This window comes from Pleurodeles waltl, chromosome 4_1, assembly GCF_031143425.1.
Source record: "Pleurodeles waltl isolate 20211129_DDA chromosome 4_1, aPleWal1.hap1.20221129, whole genome shotgun sequence".
NCBI classification, from domain to species: Eukaryota; Metazoa; Chordata; class Amphibia; order Caudata; family Salamandridae; genus Pleurodeles; species Pleurodeles waltl.
In genome coordinates, this window is record NC_090442.1 from 53,552,517 (window position 1) to 53,570,388 (window position 17,872).

A 17,872-nucleotide genomic window follows, 5' to 3' on the forward strand; every position below is an offset into this window, starting at 1 on the left:
CCCACCCAGGGACGTATGCTTTTGCCTACATCAAGTCCTGAATTAAAACACAGCTGTCTGGCTTTGCTCTTAGAGCTCTCGCTTTGCCTGCGTGACATGCTCTATCTCAACATTTCTATCTTCTCTCATCTCTTCACCTCTAGTCATTTCCACCAATAGGACTGGAAACGGGACATCAAGTCCTGAATTAAAACACAGCTGTCTGGCTTTGCTCTTAGAGCTCTCGCTTTGCCTGCGTGACATGCTCTATCTCAACATTTCTATCTTCTCTCATCTCTTCACCTCTAGTTTTTTCCACCAATAGGACTGGAAACGGGCCACCAAGCCTTCTACTTTAACCACAGGCGTACTGAGGGCCAATAAAAGGCACAGAAGCATTTCTTGATCCGGGGCTGAGAACTGCATGCACAGGGACCTCGTGGCGCAACGGTAGCGCGTCTGACTCCAGATCAGAAGTTTGCGTGTTCAAATCACGTCGGGGTCACTCTTTGACATTTTTTTCCCCACCAAGTCTATATCTCTGACTTCTAAAGCAAAGCCAAAAGAAGGGCGCTTTGCATTGGCCGGGAATCGAACCCGGGCCTCCCGCGTGGCCGGCGAGAATTCTACCACTGAACCACCAATGCTTCACTTACATAGCCTGAGCAGAGAGCCCTGCCGTAGACAGTAGTGATGAGGCCCATGCATTCGCATGGGACACCTATGAACAAAGTTTGCATGGCAAGCCTTGGACTGCCAAACGTTCACATGCTGATGGCAGGAATCAGATGCAGGAGACTGAAACTATGAATGTTTCTGCTTTTGCTAAGGACAGTGGTTTGGGGCCAGTGTTGTGCTTGACAGAGCACGACATCAGCCTGCTCTCTGGCTGCTCCCGGGAGAAGTGGCTGACAGAAAGCACCCTCCAGACCACCAGCAATCTTGTGTTTCACAACATGCCACTGTCACTGGACTTTCCTTCTGGGAAAGCGTAGTCACTGACCTGGCCAGATTCCCTGTCCTCCCCAACATCCTGGGGAGAAACGGGCAGAGTTTGGCGCCCTGCGCCCTCTTTCGCGTCCCTAACGCGCTCCCAACGCGCCCTACAGCCCTGGTCGGGCACAGCCCTGGTCGGGCTCATACCACTGGGGCCTCTGCCGAGGAAGAGCCCCGGAAGCCTAGGGCCAGGCCTATTGCACAGGCATCTTAGACCAGGCCATTCCGGGATTGCTGTGTTTCACGTCCTGCCCTTCAACACTCCTGGGAGGGCTTTCCCTGAGAACCCTCATGTCTCTGCCCTCCCAGGAGGGTGTGGTTCTATGCAAAATAGGGGGTGCACCACGGGCCGTCCCCTTTCCTCTCTCTCGCCAATATCTTTCACCAAAGCTGAGCCCTGCAGGTAAATGTATCTATCTGGCTGAGGGGCCAGGGAGGGCCTTTGCCTGCAGTCTTACAAGCCAGAGTGCAGAGAAGGCAGCAACTCTGGGACCGGGACTCTGCTCAAAGACATATCTAACATGCCACAGTGGAGCTGAGATGGGCAAGACACGTGTCCCACAGGCTGGCAGCACACCAAGACAGTGGCAGGAAACTATGCTAACAAGGAAAGAGAAAAGTCACGTGTCTCGTGGCCTTCCCACCATTAGACAGTAGTCTGCACAAGAAAACATCCAACAGTGACAGGACAACCAAGCAAATGACAAACGCCGTGCTGAATAAAGTCATCTTACATGACATTTCGTACAAAGGCCCAGATCATGGGGATGATCGCGCAGCAGAAGCAGCAAGTATCAGAGCCACCGAACCTGGGGTGAGTTACACGAGGAGAAAGGGCGACATGGGGACAGGGGCTATGGGCTCAGGGAACAGCTACCACAATGCAACCTCGGGTGTGGGGATGCCACTCAATGCGGGTACTGCCCTGGGATTTCCTTTTAGAAAGAATCGCTGGTTAAAGTGTAGAGCACAAAAAACCCTACTCCTCGATTACACTATTAGATAACATCCTTTAACTGCCCCACCACCCCTGTGTGAGTCTCACCCACTTCCCGCCTGCTCCCTCTAGTCTGAGAGTTGTATCTCCACAAAAAACACACAATGGGGCTCAATGAGCTGCTCATGTCTGACATGGACACCTAAGCAGTGCTGGATTCACAACCTGAAAGCCTGCAAAGGAAAGTGTGCCCGGCAGAAGATAAGCTGCCTGGCAACTCAGAACCTTCTTCTAAGAGAAGTAAGACATGTCACAATGGAGTCTAAGCCTACCTGTCTTATGCCAGGACCTTAGAGCTGCAGGCAGGAGCACAAAGGTAAAAACATATATTGAGTCCCAACACGCTCACTGCGGTGGTTGGTCTCTGTGGCGCAATCGGTTAGCGTGTTCGGCTGTTAACCGAAAGGTTGGTGGTTCAAGCCCACCCAGGGACGTATGCTTTTGCCTACATCAAGTCCTGAATTAAAACACAGCTGTCTGGCTTTGCTCTTAGAGCTCTCGCTTTGCCTGCGTGACATGCTCTATCTCAACATTTCTATCTTCTCTCATCTCTTCACCTCTAGTCATTTCCACCAATAGGACTGGAAACGGGACACCAAGCCTTCTACTTTAACCACAGGCGTACTGAGGGCCAATAAAAGGCACAGAAGCATTTCTTGATCCGGGGCTGAGAACTGCATGCACAGGGACCTCGTGGCGCAACGGTAGCGCGTCTGACTCCAGATCAGAAGTTTGCATGTTCAAATCACGTCGGGGTCACTCTTTGACATTTTTTTCCCCACCAAGTCTATATCTCTGACTTCTAAAGCAAAGCCAAAAGAAGGGCGCTTTGCATTGGCCGGGAATCGAACCCGGGCCTCCCGCGTGGCAGGCGAGAATTCTACCACTGAACCACCAATGCTTCACTTACATAGGCTGAGCAGAGAGCCCTGCCGTAGACAGTAGTGATGAGGCCCATGCATTCGCATGGGACACCTATGAACAAAGTTTGCATGGCAAGCCTTGGACTGCCAAACGTTCACATGCTGATGGCAGGAATCAGATGCAGGAGACTGAAACTATGAATGTTTCTGCTTTTGCTAAGGACAGTGGTTTGGGGCCAGTGTTGTGCTTGACAGAGCACGACATCAGCCTGCTCTCTGGCTGCTCCCGGGAGAAGTGGCTGACAGAAAGCACCCTCCAGACCACCAGCAATCTTGTGTTTCACAACATGCCACTGTCACTGGACTTTCCTTCTGGGAAAGCCTAGTCACTGACCTGGCCAGATTCCCTGTCCTCCCCAAAATCCTGGGGAGAAACGGGCAGAGTTCTGCGCCCTGCGCCCTCTTTCGCGTCCCTAACGCGCTCCCAATGCGCCCTACAGCCCTGGTCGGGCACAGCCCTGGTCGGGCTCATACCACTGGGGCCTCTGCCGAGGAAGAGCCCCGGAAGCCTAGGGCCAGGCCTATTGCACAGGCATCTTAGACCAGGCCATTCCGGGATTGCTGTGTTTCACGTCCTGCCCTTCAACACTCCTGGGAGGGCTTTCCCTGAGAACCCTCATGTCTCTGCCCTCCCAGGAGGCTGTGGTTCTATGCAAAATAGGGGGTGCACCACGGGCCGTCCCCTTTCCTCTCTCTCGCCAATATCTTTCACCAAAGCTGAGCCCTGCAGGTAAATGTATCTATCTGGCTGAGGGGCCAGGGAGGGCCTTTGCCTGCAGTCTTACAAGCCAGAGTGCAGAGAAGGCAGCAACTCTGGGACCGGGACTCTGCTCAAAGGCATATCTAACATGCCACAGTGGAGCTGAGATGGGCAAGACACGTGTCTCACAGGCTGGCAGCACACCAAGACAGTGGCAGGAAACTATGCTAACAAGGAAAGAGAAAAGTCACGTGTCTCGTGGCCTTCCCACCATTAGACAGTAGTCTGCGCAAGAAAACATCCAACAGTGACAGGACAACCAAGCAAATGACAAACGCCGTGCTGAATAAAGTCATCTTACATGACATTTCGTACAAAGGCCCAGATCATGGGGATGATCGCGCAGCAGAAGCAGCAAGTATCAGAGCCACCGAACCTGGGGTGAGTTATACGAGGAGAAAGGGCGACATGGGGACAGGGGCTATGGGCTCAGGGAACAGCTACCACAATGCAACCTCGGGTGTGGGGATGCCACTCATTGCGGGTACTGCCCTGGGATTTCCTTTTAGAAAGAATCGCTGGTTAAAGTGTAGAGCACAAAAAAACCTACTCCTCGATTACACTATTAGATAACATCCTTTAACTGCCCCACCCACCCTGTGTGAGTCTCACCCACTTCCCGCCTGCTCCCTCTAGTCTGAGAGTTGTATCTCCACAAAAAACACACAATGGGGCTCAATGAGCTGCTCATGTCTGACATGGACACCTAAGCAGTGCTGGATTCACAACCTGAAAGCCTGCAAAGGAGTGTGCCCGGCAGAAGATAAGCTGCCTGGCAACTCAGAACCTTCTTCTAAGAGAAGTAAGACATGTCACAATGGAGTCTAAGCCTACCTGTCTTATGCCAGGACCTTAGAGCTGCAGGCAGGAGCACAAAGGTAAAAACATATATTGAGTCCCAACACACTCACTGCGGTGGTTGGTCTCTGTGGCGCAATCGGTTAGCACGTTCGGCTGTTAACTGAAAAGATGGTGGTTCAAGCCCACCCAGGGACGTATGCTTTTGCCTACATCAAGTCCTGAATTAAAACACAGCTGTCTGGCTTTGCTCTTAGAGCTCTCGCTTTGCCTGCGTGACATGCTCTATCTCAACATTTCTATCTTCTCTCATCTCTTCACCTCTAGTCATTTCCACCAATAGGACTGGAAACGGGACATCAAGTCCTGAATTAAAACACAGCTGTCTGGCTTTGCTCTTAGAGCTCTCGCTTTGCCTGCGTGACATGCTCTATCTCAACATTTCTATCTTCTCTCATCTCTTCACCTCTAGTTTTTTCCACCAATAGGACTGGAAATGGGCCACCAAGCCTTCTACTTTAACCACAGGCGTACTGAGGGCCAATAAAAGGCACAGAAGCATTTCTTGATCCGGGGCTGAGAACTGCATGCACAGGGACCTCGTGGAGCAACGGTAGCGCGTCTGACTCCAGATCAGAAGTTTGCGTGTTCAAATCACGTCGGGGTCACTCTTTGACATTTTTTTCCCCACCAAGTCTATATCTCTGACTTCTAAAGCAAAGCCAAAAGAAGGGCGCTTTGCATTGGCCGGGAATCGAACCCGGGCCTCCCGCGTGGCCGGCGAGAATTCTACCACTGAACCACCAATGCTTCACTTACATAGCCTGAGCAGAGAGCCCTGCCGTAGACAGTAGTGATGAGGCCCATGCATTCGCATGGGACACCTATGAACAAAGTTTGCATGGCAAGCCTTGGACTGCCAAACGTTCACATGCTGATGGCAGGAATCAGATGCAGGAGACTGAAACTATGAATGTTTCTGCTTTTGCTAAGGACAGTGGTTTGGGGCCAGTGTTGTGCTTGACAGAGCACGACATCAGCCTGCTCTCTGGCTGCTCCCGGGAGAAGTGGCTGACAGAAAGCACCCTCCAGACCACCAGCAATCTTGTGTTTCACAACATGCCACTGTCACTGGACTTTCCTTCTGGGAAAGCGTAGTCACTGACCTGGCCAGATTCCCTGTCCTCCCCAACATCCTGGGGAGAAACGGGCAGAGTTTGGCGCCCTGCGCCCTCTTTCGCGTCCCTAACGCGCTCCCAACGCGCCCTACAGCCCTGGTCGGGCACAGCCCTGGTCGGGCTCATACCACTGGGGCCTCTGCCGAGGAAGAGCCCCGGAAGCCTAGGGCCAGGCCTATTGCACAGGCATCTTAGACCAGGCCATTCCGGGATTGCTGTGTTTCACGTCCTGCCCTTCAACACTCCTGGGAGGGCTTTCCCTGAGAACCCTCATGTCTCTGCCCTCCCAGGAGGCTGTGGTTCTATGCAAAATAGGGGGTGCACCACGGGCCGTCCCCTTTCCTCTCTCTCGCCAATATCTTTCACCAAAGCTGAGCCCTGCAGGTAAATGTATCTATCTGGCTGAGGGGCCAGGGAGGGCCTTTGCCTGCAGTCTTACAAGCCAGAGTGCAGAGAAGGCAGCAACTCTGGGACCGGGACTCTGCTCAAAGACATATCTAACATGCCACAGTGGAGCTGAGATGGGCAAGACACGTGTCCCACAGGCTGGCAGCACACCAAGACAGTGGCAGGAAACTATGCTAACAAGGAAAGAGAAAAGTCACGTGTCTCGTGGCCTTCCCACCATTAGACAGTAGTCTGCACAAGAAAACATCCAACAGTGACAGGACAACCAAGCAAATGACAAACGCCGTGCTGAATAAAGTCATCTTACATGACATTTCGTACAAAGGCCCAGATCATGGGGATGATCGCGCAGCAGAAGCAGCAAGTATCAGAGCCACCGAACCTGGGGTGAGTTACACGAGGAGAAAGGGCGACATGGGGACAGGGGCTATGGGCTCAGGGAACAGCTACCACAATGCAACCTCGGGTGTGGGGATGCCACTCAATGCGGGTACTGCCCTGGGATTTCCTTTTAGAAAGAATCGCTGGTTAAAGTGTAGAGCACAAAAAACCCTACTCCTCGATTACACTATTAGATAACATCCTTTAACTGCCCCACCACCCCTGTGTGAGTCTCACCCACTTCCCGCCTGCTCCCTCTAGTCTGAGAGTTGTATCTCCACAAAAAACACACAATGGGGCTCAATGAGCTGCTCATGTCTGACATGGACACCTAAGCAGTGCTGGATTCACAACCTGAAAGCCTGCAAAGGAAAGTGTGCCCGGCAGAAGATAAGCTGCCTGGCAACTCAGAACCTTCTTCTAAGAGAAGTAAGACATGTCACAATGGAGTCTAAGCCTACCTGTCTTATGCCAGGACCTTAGAGCTGCAGGCAGGAGCACAAAGGTAAAAACATATATTGAGTCCCAACACGCTCACTGCGGTGGTTGGTCTCTGTGGCGCAATCGGTTAGCGTGTTCGGCTGTTAACCGAAAGGTTGGTGGTTCAAGCCCACCCAGGGACGTATGCTTTTGCCTACATCAAGTCCTGAATTAAAACACAGCTGTCTAGCTTTGCTCTTAGAGCTCTCGCTTTGCCTGCGTGACATGCTCTATCTCAACATTTCTATCTTCTCTCATCTCTTCACCTCTAGTCATTTCCACCAATAGGACTGGAAACGGGACATCAAGTCCTGAATTAAAACACAGCTGTCTGGCTTTGCTCTTAGAGCTCTCGCTTTGCCTGCGTGACATGCTCTATCTCAACATTTCTATCTTCTCTCATCTCTTCACCTCTAGTTTTTTCCACCAATAGGACTGGAAACGGGCCACCAAGCCTTCTACTTTAACCACAGGCGTACTGAGGGCCAATAAAAGGCACAGAAGCATTTCTTGATCCGGGGCTGAGAACTGCATGCACAGGGACCTCGTGGCGCAACGGTAGCGCGTCTGACTCCAGATCAGAAGTTTGCGTGTTCAAATCACGTCGGGGTCACTCTTTGACATTTTTTTCCCCACCAAGTCTATATCTCTGACTTCTAAAGCAAAGCCAAAAGAAGGGCGCTTTGCATTGGCCGGGAATCGAACCCGGGCCTCCCGCGTGGCCGGCGAGAATTCTACCACTGAACCACCAATGCTTCACTTACATAGCCTGAGCAGAGAGCCCTGCCGTAGACAGTAGTGATGAGGCCCATGCATTCGCATGGGACACCTATGAACAAAGTTTGCATGGCAAGCCTTGGACTGCCAAACGTTCACATGCTGATGGCAGGAATCAGATGCAGGAGACTGAAACTATGAATGTTTCTGCTTTTGCTAAGGACAGTGGTTTGGGGCCAGTGTTGTGCTTGACAGAGCACGACATCAGCCTGCTCTCTGGCTGCTCCCGGGAGAAGTGGCTGACAGAAAGCACCCTCCAGACCACCAGCAATCTTGTGTTTCACAACATGCCACTGTCACTGGACTTTCCTTCTGGGAAAGCGTAGTCACTGACCTGGCCAGATTCCCTGTCCTCCCCAACATCCTGGGGAGAAACGGGCAGAGTTTGGCGCCCTGCGCCCTCTTTCGCGTCCCTAACGCGCTCCCAACGCGCCCTACAGCCCTGGTCGGGCACAGCCCTGGTCGGGCTCATACCACTGGGGCCTCTGCCGAGGAAGAGCCCCGGAAGCCTAGGGCCAGGCCTATTGCACAGGCATCTTAGACCAGGCCATTCCGGGATTGCTGTGTTTCACGTCCTGCCCTTCAACACTCCTGGGAGGGCTTTCCCTGAGAACCCTCATGTTTCTGCCCTCCCAGGAGGCTGTGGTTCTATGCAAAATAGGGGGTGCACCACGGGCCGTCCCCTTTCCTCTCTCTCGCCAATATCTTTCACCAAAGCTGAGCCCTGCAGGTAAATGTATCTATCTGGCTGAGGGGCCAGGGAGGGCCTTTGCCTGCAGTCTTACAAGCCAGAGTGCAGAGAAGGCAGCAACTCTGGGACCGGGACTCTGCTCAAAGACATATCTAACATGCCACAGTGGAGCTGAGATGGGCAAGACACGTGTCCCACAGGCTGGCAGCACACCAAGACAGTGGCAGGAAACTATGCTAACAAGGAAAGAGAAAAGTCACGTGTCTCGTGGCCTTCCCACCATTAGACAGTAGTCTGCACAAGAAAACATCCAACAGTGACAGGACAACCAAGCAAATGACAAACGCCGTGCTGAATAAAGTCATCTTACATGACATTTCGTACAAAGGCCCAGATCATGGGGATGATCGCGCAGCAGAAGCAGCAAGTATCAGAGCCACCGAACCTGGGGTGAGTTACACGAGGAGAAAGGGCGACATGGGGACAGGGGCTATGGGCTCAGGGAACAGCTACCACAATGCAACCTCGGGTGTGGGGATGCCACTCAATGCGGGTACTGCCCTGGGATTTCCTTTTAGAAAGAATCGCTGGTTAAAGTGTAGAGCACAAAAAACCCTACTCCTCGATTACACTATTAGATAACATCCTTTAACTGCCCCACCACCCCTGTGTGAGTCTCACCCACTTCCCGCCTGCTCCCTCTAGTCTGAGAGTTGTATCTCCACAAAAAACACACAATGGGGCTCAATGAGCTGCTCATGTCTGACATGGACACCTAAGCAGTGCTGGATTCACAACCTGAAAGCCTGCAAAGGAAAGTGTGCCCGGCAGAAGATAAGCTGCCTGGCAACTCAGATCCTTCTTCTAAGAGAAGTAAGACATGTCACAATGGAGTCTAAGCCTACCTGTCTTATGCCAGGACCTTAGAGCTGCAGGCAGGAGCACAAAGGTAAAAACATATATTGAGTCCCAACACGCTCACTGCGGTGGTTGGTCTCTGTGGCGCAATCGGTTAGCGCGTTCGGCTGTTAAGTGAAAGGTTGGTGGTTCAAGCCCACCCAGGGACGTATGCTTTTGCCTACATCAAGTCCTGAATTAAAACACAGCTGTCTGGCTTTGCTCTTAGAGCTCTCGCTTTGCCTGCGTGACATGCTCTATCTCAACATTTCTATCTTCTCTCATCTCTTCACCTCTAGTCATTTCCACCAATAGGACTGGAAACGGGACATCAAGTCCTGAATTAAAACACAGCTGTCTGGCTTTGCTCTTAGAGCTCTCGCTTTGCCTGCGTGACATGCTCTATCTCAACATTTTTATCTTCTCTCATCTCTTCACCTCTAGTCATTTCCACCAATAGGACTGGAAACGGGACACCAAGCCTTCTACTTTAACCACAGGCGTACTGAGGGCCAATAAAAGGCACAGAAGCATTTCTTGATCCGGGGCTGAGAACTGCATGCACAGGGACCTCGTGGCTCAACGGTAGCGCGGCTGACTCCAGATCAGAAGGTTGCGTGTTCAAATCACGTCGGGGTCACTCTTTGACATTTTTTTCCCCACCAAGTCTATATCTCTGACTTCTAAAGCAAAGCCAAGAGAAGGGTGCTTTGCATTTGCCGGGAATCGAACCCGGGCCTCCCGCATGGCAGGCGAGAATTCTACCACTGAACTACCAATGCTTCACTTACATAGGCTGAGCAGAGAGCCCTGCCGTAGACAGTAGTGATGAGGCCCATGCATTCGCATGGGACACCTATGAACAAAGTTTGCATGGCAAGCCTTGGACTGCCAAACGTTCACATGCTGATGGCAGGAATCAGATGCAGGAGACTGAAACTATGAATGTTTCTGCTTTTGCTAAGGACAGTGGTTTGGGGCCAGTGTTGTGCTTGAGAGAGCACGACATCAGCCTGCTCTCTGGCTGCTCCCGGGAGAAGTGGCTGACAGAAAGCACCCTCCAGACCACCAGCAATCTTGTGTTTCACAACATGCCACTGTCACTGGACTTTCCTTCTGGGAAAGCCTAGTCACTGACCTGGCCAGATTCCCTGTCCTCCCCAAAATCCTGGGGAGAAACGGGCAGAGTTCTGCGCCCTGCGCCCTCTTTCGCGTCCCTAACGCGCTCCCAACGCGCCCTACAGCCCTGGTCGGGCACAGCCCTGGTCGGGCTCATACCACTGGGGCCTCTGCCGAGGAAGAGCCCCGGAAGCCTAGGGCCAGGCCTATTGCACAGGCATCTTAGACCAGGCCATTCCGGGATTGCTGTGTTTCACGTCCTGCCCTTCAACACTCCTGGGAGGGCTTTCCCTGAGAACCCTCATGTCTCTGCCCTCCCAGGAGGCTATGGTTCTATGCAAAATAAGGGGTGCACCACGGGCCGTCCCCTTTCCTCTCTCTCGCCAATATCTTTCACCAAAGCTGAGCCCTGCAGGTAAATGTATCTATCTGGCTGAGGGGCCAGGGAGGGCCTTTGTCTGCAGTCTTACAAGCCAGAGTGCAGAGAAGGCAGCAACTCTGGGACCGGGACTCTGCTCAAAGACATATCTAACATGCCACAGTGGAGCTGAGATGGGCAAGACACGTGTCTCAACGGCTGGCAGCACACCAAGACAGTGGCAGGAAACTATGCTAACAAGGAAAGAGAAAAGTCACGTGTCTCGTGGCCTTCCCACCATTAGACAGTAGTCTGCGCAAGAAAACATCCAACAGTGACAGGACAACCAAGCAAATGACAAACGCCGTGCTGAATAAAGTCATCTTACATGACATTTCGTACAAAGTCCCAGATCATGGGGATGATCGCGCAGCAGAAGCAGCAAGTATCAGAGCCACCGAACCTGGGGTGAGTTACACGAGGAGAAAGGGCGACATGGGGACAGGGGCTATGGGCTCAGGGAACAGCTACCACAATGCAACCTCGGGTGTGGGGATGCCACTCATTGCGGGTACTGCCCTGGGATTTCCTTTTATAAAGAATCGCTGGTTAAAGTGTAGAGCACAAAAAACCCAACTCCTCGATTACACTATTAGATAACATCCTTTAACTGCCCCACCCACCCTGTGTGAGTCTCACCCACTTCCCGCCTGCTCCCTCTAGTCTGAGAGTTGTATCTCCACAAAAAACACACAGTGGGGCTCAATGAGCTGCTCATGTCTGACATGGACACCTAAGCAGTGCTGGATTCACAACCTGAAAGCCTGCAAAGGAAAGTGTGCCCGGCAGAAGATAAGCTGCCTGGCAACTCAGAACCTTCTTCTAAGAGAAGTAAGACATGTCACAATGGAGTCTAAGCCTACCTGTCTTATGCCAGGACCTTAGAGCTGTAGGCAGGAGCACAAAGGTAAAAACATATATTGAGTCCCAACACGCTCACTGCGGTGGTTGGTCTCTGTGGCGCAATCGGTTAGCGCGTTCGGCTGTTAGCCGAAAGGTTGGTGGTTCAAGCCCACCCAGGGACGTATGCTTTTGCCTACATCAAGTCCTGAATTAAAACACAGCTGTCTGGCTTTGCTCTTAGAGCTCTCGCTTTGCCTGCGTGACATGCTCTATCTCAACATTTCTATCTTCTCTCATCTCTTCACCTCTAGTCATTTCCACCAATAGGACTGGAAACGGGACATCAAGTCCTGAATTAAAACACAGCTGTCTGGCTTTGCTCTTAGAGCTCTCGCTTTGCCTGCGTGACATGCTCTATCTCAACATTTCTATCTTCTCTCATCTCTTCACCTCTAGTCATTTCCACCAATAGGACTGGAAACGGGACACCAAGCCTTCTACTTTAACCACAGGCGTACTGAGGGCCAATAAAAGGCACAGAAGCATTTCTTGATCCGGGGCTGAGAACTGCATGCACAGGGACCTCGTGGCGCAATGGTAGCGCGTCTGACTCCAGATCAGAAGGTTGTGTGTTCAAATCACGTCGGGGTCACTCTTTGACATTTTTTTCCCCACCAAGTCTATATCTCTGACTTCTAAAGCAAAGCCAAAAGAAGGGCGCTTTGCATTGACCAGGAATCGAACCCGGGCCTCCCGCGTGGCAGGCGAGAATTCTACCACTGAACCACCAATGCTTCACTTACATAGGCTGAGCAGAGAGCCCTGCCGTAGACAGTAGTGACGAGGCCCATGCATTCGCATGGGACACCTATGAACAAAGTTTGCATGGCAAGCCTTGGACTGCCAAACGTTCACATGCTGATGGCAGGAATCAGATGCAGGAGACTGAAACTATGAATGTTTCTGCTTTTGCTAAGGACAGTGGTTTGGGGCCAGTGTTGTGCTTGACAGAGCACGACATCAGCCTGCTCTCTGGCTGCTCCCGGGAGAAGTGGCTGACAGAAAGCACCCTCCAGACCACCAGCAATCTTGTGTTTCACAACATGCCACTGTCACTGGACTTTCCTTCTGGGAAAGCCTAGTCACTGACCTGGCCAGATTCCCTGTCCTCCCCAAAATCCTGGGGAGAAACGGGCAGAGTTCTGCGCCCTGCGCCCTCTTTCGCGTCCCTAACGCGCTCCCAACGCGCCCTACAGCCCTGGTCGGGCTCATACCACTGGGGCCTCTGCCGAGGAAGAGCCCCGGAAGCCTAGGGCCAGGCCTATTGCACAGGCATCTTAGACCAGGCCATTCCGGGATTGCTGTGTTTCACGTCCTGCCCTTCAACACTCCTGGGAGGGCTTTCCCTGAGAACCCTCATGTCTCTGCCCTCCCAGGAGGCTGTGGTTCTATGCAAAATAGGGGGTGCACCACGGGCCGTCCCCTTTCCTCTCTCTCGCCAATATCTTTCACCAAAGCTGAGCCCTGCAGGTAAATGTATCTATCTGGCTGAGGGGCCAGGGAGGGCCTTTGCCTGCAGTCTTACAAGCCAGAGTGCAGAGAAGGCAGCAGCTCTGGGACCGGGACTCTGCTCAAAGACATATCTAACATGCCACAGTGGAGCTGAGATGGGCAAGACACGTGTCTCACAGGCTGGCAGCACACCAAGACAGTGGCAGGAAACTATGCTAACAAGGAAAGAGAAAAGTCACGTGTCTCGTGGCCTTCCCACCATTAGACAGTAGTCTGCGCAAGAAAACATCCAACAGTGACAGGACAACCAAGCAAATGACAAACGCCGTGCTGAATAAAGTCATCTTACATGACATTTCGTACAAAGCCCCAGATCATGGGGATGATCGCGCAGCAGAAGCAGCAAGTATCAGAGCCACCGAACTTGGGGTGAGTTACACGAGGAGAAAGGGCGACATGGGGACAGGGGCTATGGGCTCAGGGAACAGCTACCACACTGCAACCTCGGGTGTGGGGATGCCACTCATTGCGGGTACTGCCCTGGGATTTCCTTTTAGAAAGAATCGCTGGTTAAAGTGTAGTGCACAAAAAAACCAACTCCTCGATTACACTATTAGATAACATCCTTTAACTGCCCCACCCACCCTGTGTGAGTCTCACCCACTTCCCGCCTGCTCCCTCTAGTCTGAGAGTTGTATCTCCACAAAAAACACACAGTGGGGCTCAATGAGCTGCTCATGTCTGACATGGACACCTAAGCAGTGCTGGATTCACAACCTGAAAGCCTGCAAAGGAAAGTGTGCCCGGCAGAAGATAAGCTGCCTGGCAACTCAGAACCTTCTTCTAAGAGAAGTAAGACATGTCACAATGGAGTCTAAGCCTACCTGTCTTATGCCAGGACCTTAGAGCTGCAGGCAGGAGCACAAAGGTAAAAACATATATTGAGTCCCAACACGCTCACTGTGGTGGTTGGTCTCTGTGGCGCAATCGGTTAGCGTGTTTGGCTGTTAACCGAAAAGTTGGTGGTTTAAGCCCACCCAGGGACGTATGCTTTTGCCTACATCAAGTCTTGAATTAAAACACAGCTGTCTGGCTTTGCTCTTAGAGCTCTCGCTTTGCCTGCGTGACATGCTCTATCTCAACATTTCTATCTTCTCTCATCTCTTCACCTCTTGTCATTTCCACCAATAGGACTGGAAACGGGACATCAAGTCCTGAATTAAAACACAGCTGTCTGGCTTTGCTCTTAGAGCTCTCGCTTTGCCTGCGTGACATGCTCTATCTCAACATTTCTATCTTCTCTCATCTCTTCACCTCTAGTCATTTCCACCAATAGGACTGGAAACGGGACACCAAGCCTTCTACTTTAACCACAGGCGTACTGAGGGCCAATAAAAGGCACAGAAGCATTTCTTGATCCGGGGCTGAGAACTGCATTCACAGGGACCTCGTGGCGCAACGGTAGCGCGGCTGACTCCAGATCAGAAGGTTGCGTGTTAAAATCACGTCGGGGTCACTCTTTGACATTTTTTTCCCCACCAAGTCTATATCTCTGACTTCTAAAGCAAAGCCAAAAGAAGGGCGCTTTGCATTGGCCGGGAATCGAACCCGGGCCTCCCGCGTGGCAGGCGAGAATTCTACCACTGAACCACCAATGCTTCACTTACATAGGCTGAGCAGAGAGCCCTGCCGTAGACAGTAGTGATGAGGCCCATGCATTCGCATGGGACACCTATGAACAAAGTTTGCATGGCAAGCCTTGGACTGCCAAACATTCACATGCTGATGGCAGGAATCAGATGCAGGAGACTGAAACTATGAATGTTTCTGCTTTTGCTAAGGACAGTGGTTTGGGGCCAGTGTTGTGCTTGACAGAGCACGACATCAGCCTGCTCTCTGGCTGCTCCCGGGAGAAGTGGCTGACAGAAAGCACCCTCCAGACCACCAGCAATCTTGTGTTTCACAACATGCCACTGTCACTGGACTTTCCTTCTGGGAAAGCCTAGTCACTGACCTGGCCAGATTCCCTGTCCTCCCCAAAATCCTGGGGAGAAACGGGCAGAGTTCTGCGCCCTGCGCCCTCTTTCGCGTCCCTAACGCGCTCCCAACGCGCCCTACAGCCCTGGTCGGGCACAGCACTGGTCGGGCTCATACCACTGGGGCCTCTGCCGAGGAAGAGCACCGGAAGCCTAGAGCCAGGCCTATTGCACAGGCATCTTAGACCAGGCCATTCCGGGATTGCTGTGTTTCACGTCCTGCCCTTCAACACTCCTGGGAGGGCTTTCCCTGAGAACCCTCATGTCTCTGCCCTCCCAGGAGGCTGTGGTTCTATGCAAAATACGGGGTGCACCACGGGCCGTCCCCTTTCCTCTCTCTCGCCAATATCTTTCCCCAAAGCTGAGCCCTGCAGGTAAATGTATCTATCTGGCTGAGGGGCCAGGGAGGGCCTTTGCCTGCAGTCTTACAAGCCAGAGTGCAGAGAAGGCAGCAACTCTGGGACCGGGACTCTGCTCAAAGACATATCTAACATGCCACAGTGGAGCTGAGATGGGCAAGACACGTGTCTCACAGGCTGGCAGCACACCAAGACAGTGGCAGGAAACTATGCTAACAAGGAAAGAGAAAAGTCACGTGTCTCGTGGCCTTCCCACCATTAGACAGTAGTCTGCGCAAGAAAACATCCAACAGTGACAGGACAACCAAGCAAATGACAAACGCCGTGCTGAATAAAGTCATCTTACATGACATTTCGTACAAAGGCCCAGATCATGGGGATGATCGCTCAATGAGCTGCTCATGTCTGACATGGACACCTAAGCAGTGCTGGATTCACAACCTGAAAGCCTGCAAAGGAAAGTGTGCCCGGCAGAAGATAAGCTGCCTGGCAACTCAGAACCTTCTTCTAAGAGAAGTAAGACATGTCACAATGGAGTCTAAGCCTACCTGTCTTATGCCAGGACCTTAGAACTGCAGGCAGGAGCACATAGGTAAAAACATATATTGAGTCCCAACACGCTCACTGTGGTGGTTGGTCTCTGTGGCGCAATTGGTTAGCGCGTTTGGCTGTTAACTGAAAGGTTGGTGGCTCAAGCCCACCCAGGGACGTATGCTTTTGCCTACATCAAGTCCTGAATTAAAACACAGCTGTCTGGCTTTGCTCTTAGAGCTCTCGCTTTGCCTGCGTGACATGCTCTATCTCAACATTTCTATCTTCTCTCATCTCTTCACCTCTAGTCATTTCCACCAATAGGACTGGAAACGGGACATCAAGTCCTGAATTAAAACACAGCTGTCTGGCTTTGCTCTTAGAGCTCTCGCTTTGCCTGCGTGACATGCTCTATCTCAACATTTCTATCTTCTCTCATCTCTTCACCTCTAGTCATTTCCACCAATAGGACTGGAAACGGGACACCAAGCCTTCTACTTTAACCACAGGCGTACTGAGGGCCAATAAAAGGCACAGAAGCATTTCTTGATCCGGGGCTGAGAACTGCATGCACAGGGACCTCGTGGCGCAACGGTAGCGCGTCTGACTCCAGATCACAAGGTTGCGTGTTCAAATCACGTCGGGGTCACTCTTTGACATTTTTTTCCCCACCAAGTCTATATCTCTGACTTCTAAAGCAAAGCCAAAAGAAGGGCGCTTTGCATTGGCCGGGAATCGAACCCGGGCCTCCCGCGTGGCAGGCGAGAATTCTACCACTGAACCACCAATGCTTCACTTACATAGCCTGAGCAGAGAGCCCTGCCGTAGACAGTAGTGACGAGGCCCATGCATTCGCATGGGACACCTATGAACAAAGTTTGCATGGCAAGCCTTGGACTGCCAAACGTTCACATGCTGATGGCAGGAATCAGATGCAGGAGACTGAAACTATGAATGTTTCTGCTTTTGCTAAGGACAGTGGTTTGGGGCCAGTGTTGTGCTTGACAGAGCACGACATCAGCCTGCTCTCTGGCTGCTCCCGGGAGAAGTGGCTGACAGAAAGCACCCTCCAGACCACCAGCAATCTTGTGTTTCACAACATGCCACTGTCACTGGACTTTCCTTCTGGGAAAGCCTAGTCACTGACCTGGCCAGATTCCCTGTCCTCCCCAACATCCTGGGGAGAAACGGGCAGAGTTCTGCGCCCTGCGCCCTCTTTCGCGTCCCTAACGCGCTCCCAACGCGCCCTACAGCCCTGGTCGGGCACAGCCCTGGTCGGGCTCATACCACTAGGGCCTCTGCCGAGGAAGAGCCCCGGAAGCCTAGGGCCAGGCCTATTGCACAGGCATCTTAGACCAGGCCATTCCGGGATTGCTGTGTTTCACGTCCTGCCCTTCAACACTCCTGGCAGGGATTTCCCTGAGAACCCTCATGTCTCTGCCCTCCCAGGAGGCTGTGGTTCTATGCAAAATAGGGGGTGCACCACGGGCCGTCCCCTTTCCTCTCTCTCGCCAATATCTTTCACCAAAGCTGAGCCCTGCAGGTAAATGTATCTATCTGGCTGAGGGGCCAGGGAGGGCCTTTGCCTGCAGTCTTACAAGCCAGAGTGCAGAGAAGGCAGCAACTCTGGGACCGGGACTCTGCTCAAAGACATATCTAACATGCCACAGTGGAGCTGAGATGGGCAAGACACGTGTCTCACAGGCTGGCAGCACACCAAGACAGTGGCAGGAAACTATGCTAACAAGGAAAGAGAAAAGTCACGTGTCTCGTGGCCTTCCCACCATTA

General features: G+C 52.3%; 3 non-coding genes across 3 annotated transcripts; all 3 read right to left on the reverse strand.

Moving 5' to 3' along the window:
- Positions 1-2,802: 2,802 nt before the first annotated feature.
- On the reverse strand, positions 2,803-2,873 carry TRNAG-GCC (transfer RNA glycine (anticodon GCC)). Its single transcript has one exon. It is a non-coding gene; the product is annotated as a tRNA-Gly (tRNA).
- An 11,871-nt stretch (positions 2,874-14,744) lies between these two features.
- TRNAG-GCC (transfer RNA glycine (anticodon GCC)) lies at positions 14,745-14,815 on the reverse strand. The gene has a single exon. It is a non-coding gene; the product is annotated as a tRNA-Gly (tRNA).
- A 1,988-nt stretch (positions 14,816-16,803) lies between these two features.
- TRNAG-GCC (transfer RNA glycine (anticodon GCC)) lies at positions 16,804-16,874 on the reverse strand. The gene has a single exon. It is a non-coding gene; the product is annotated as a tRNA-Gly (tRNA).
- Between the last annotated feature and the right edge of the window lie 998 nt (positions 16,875-17,872).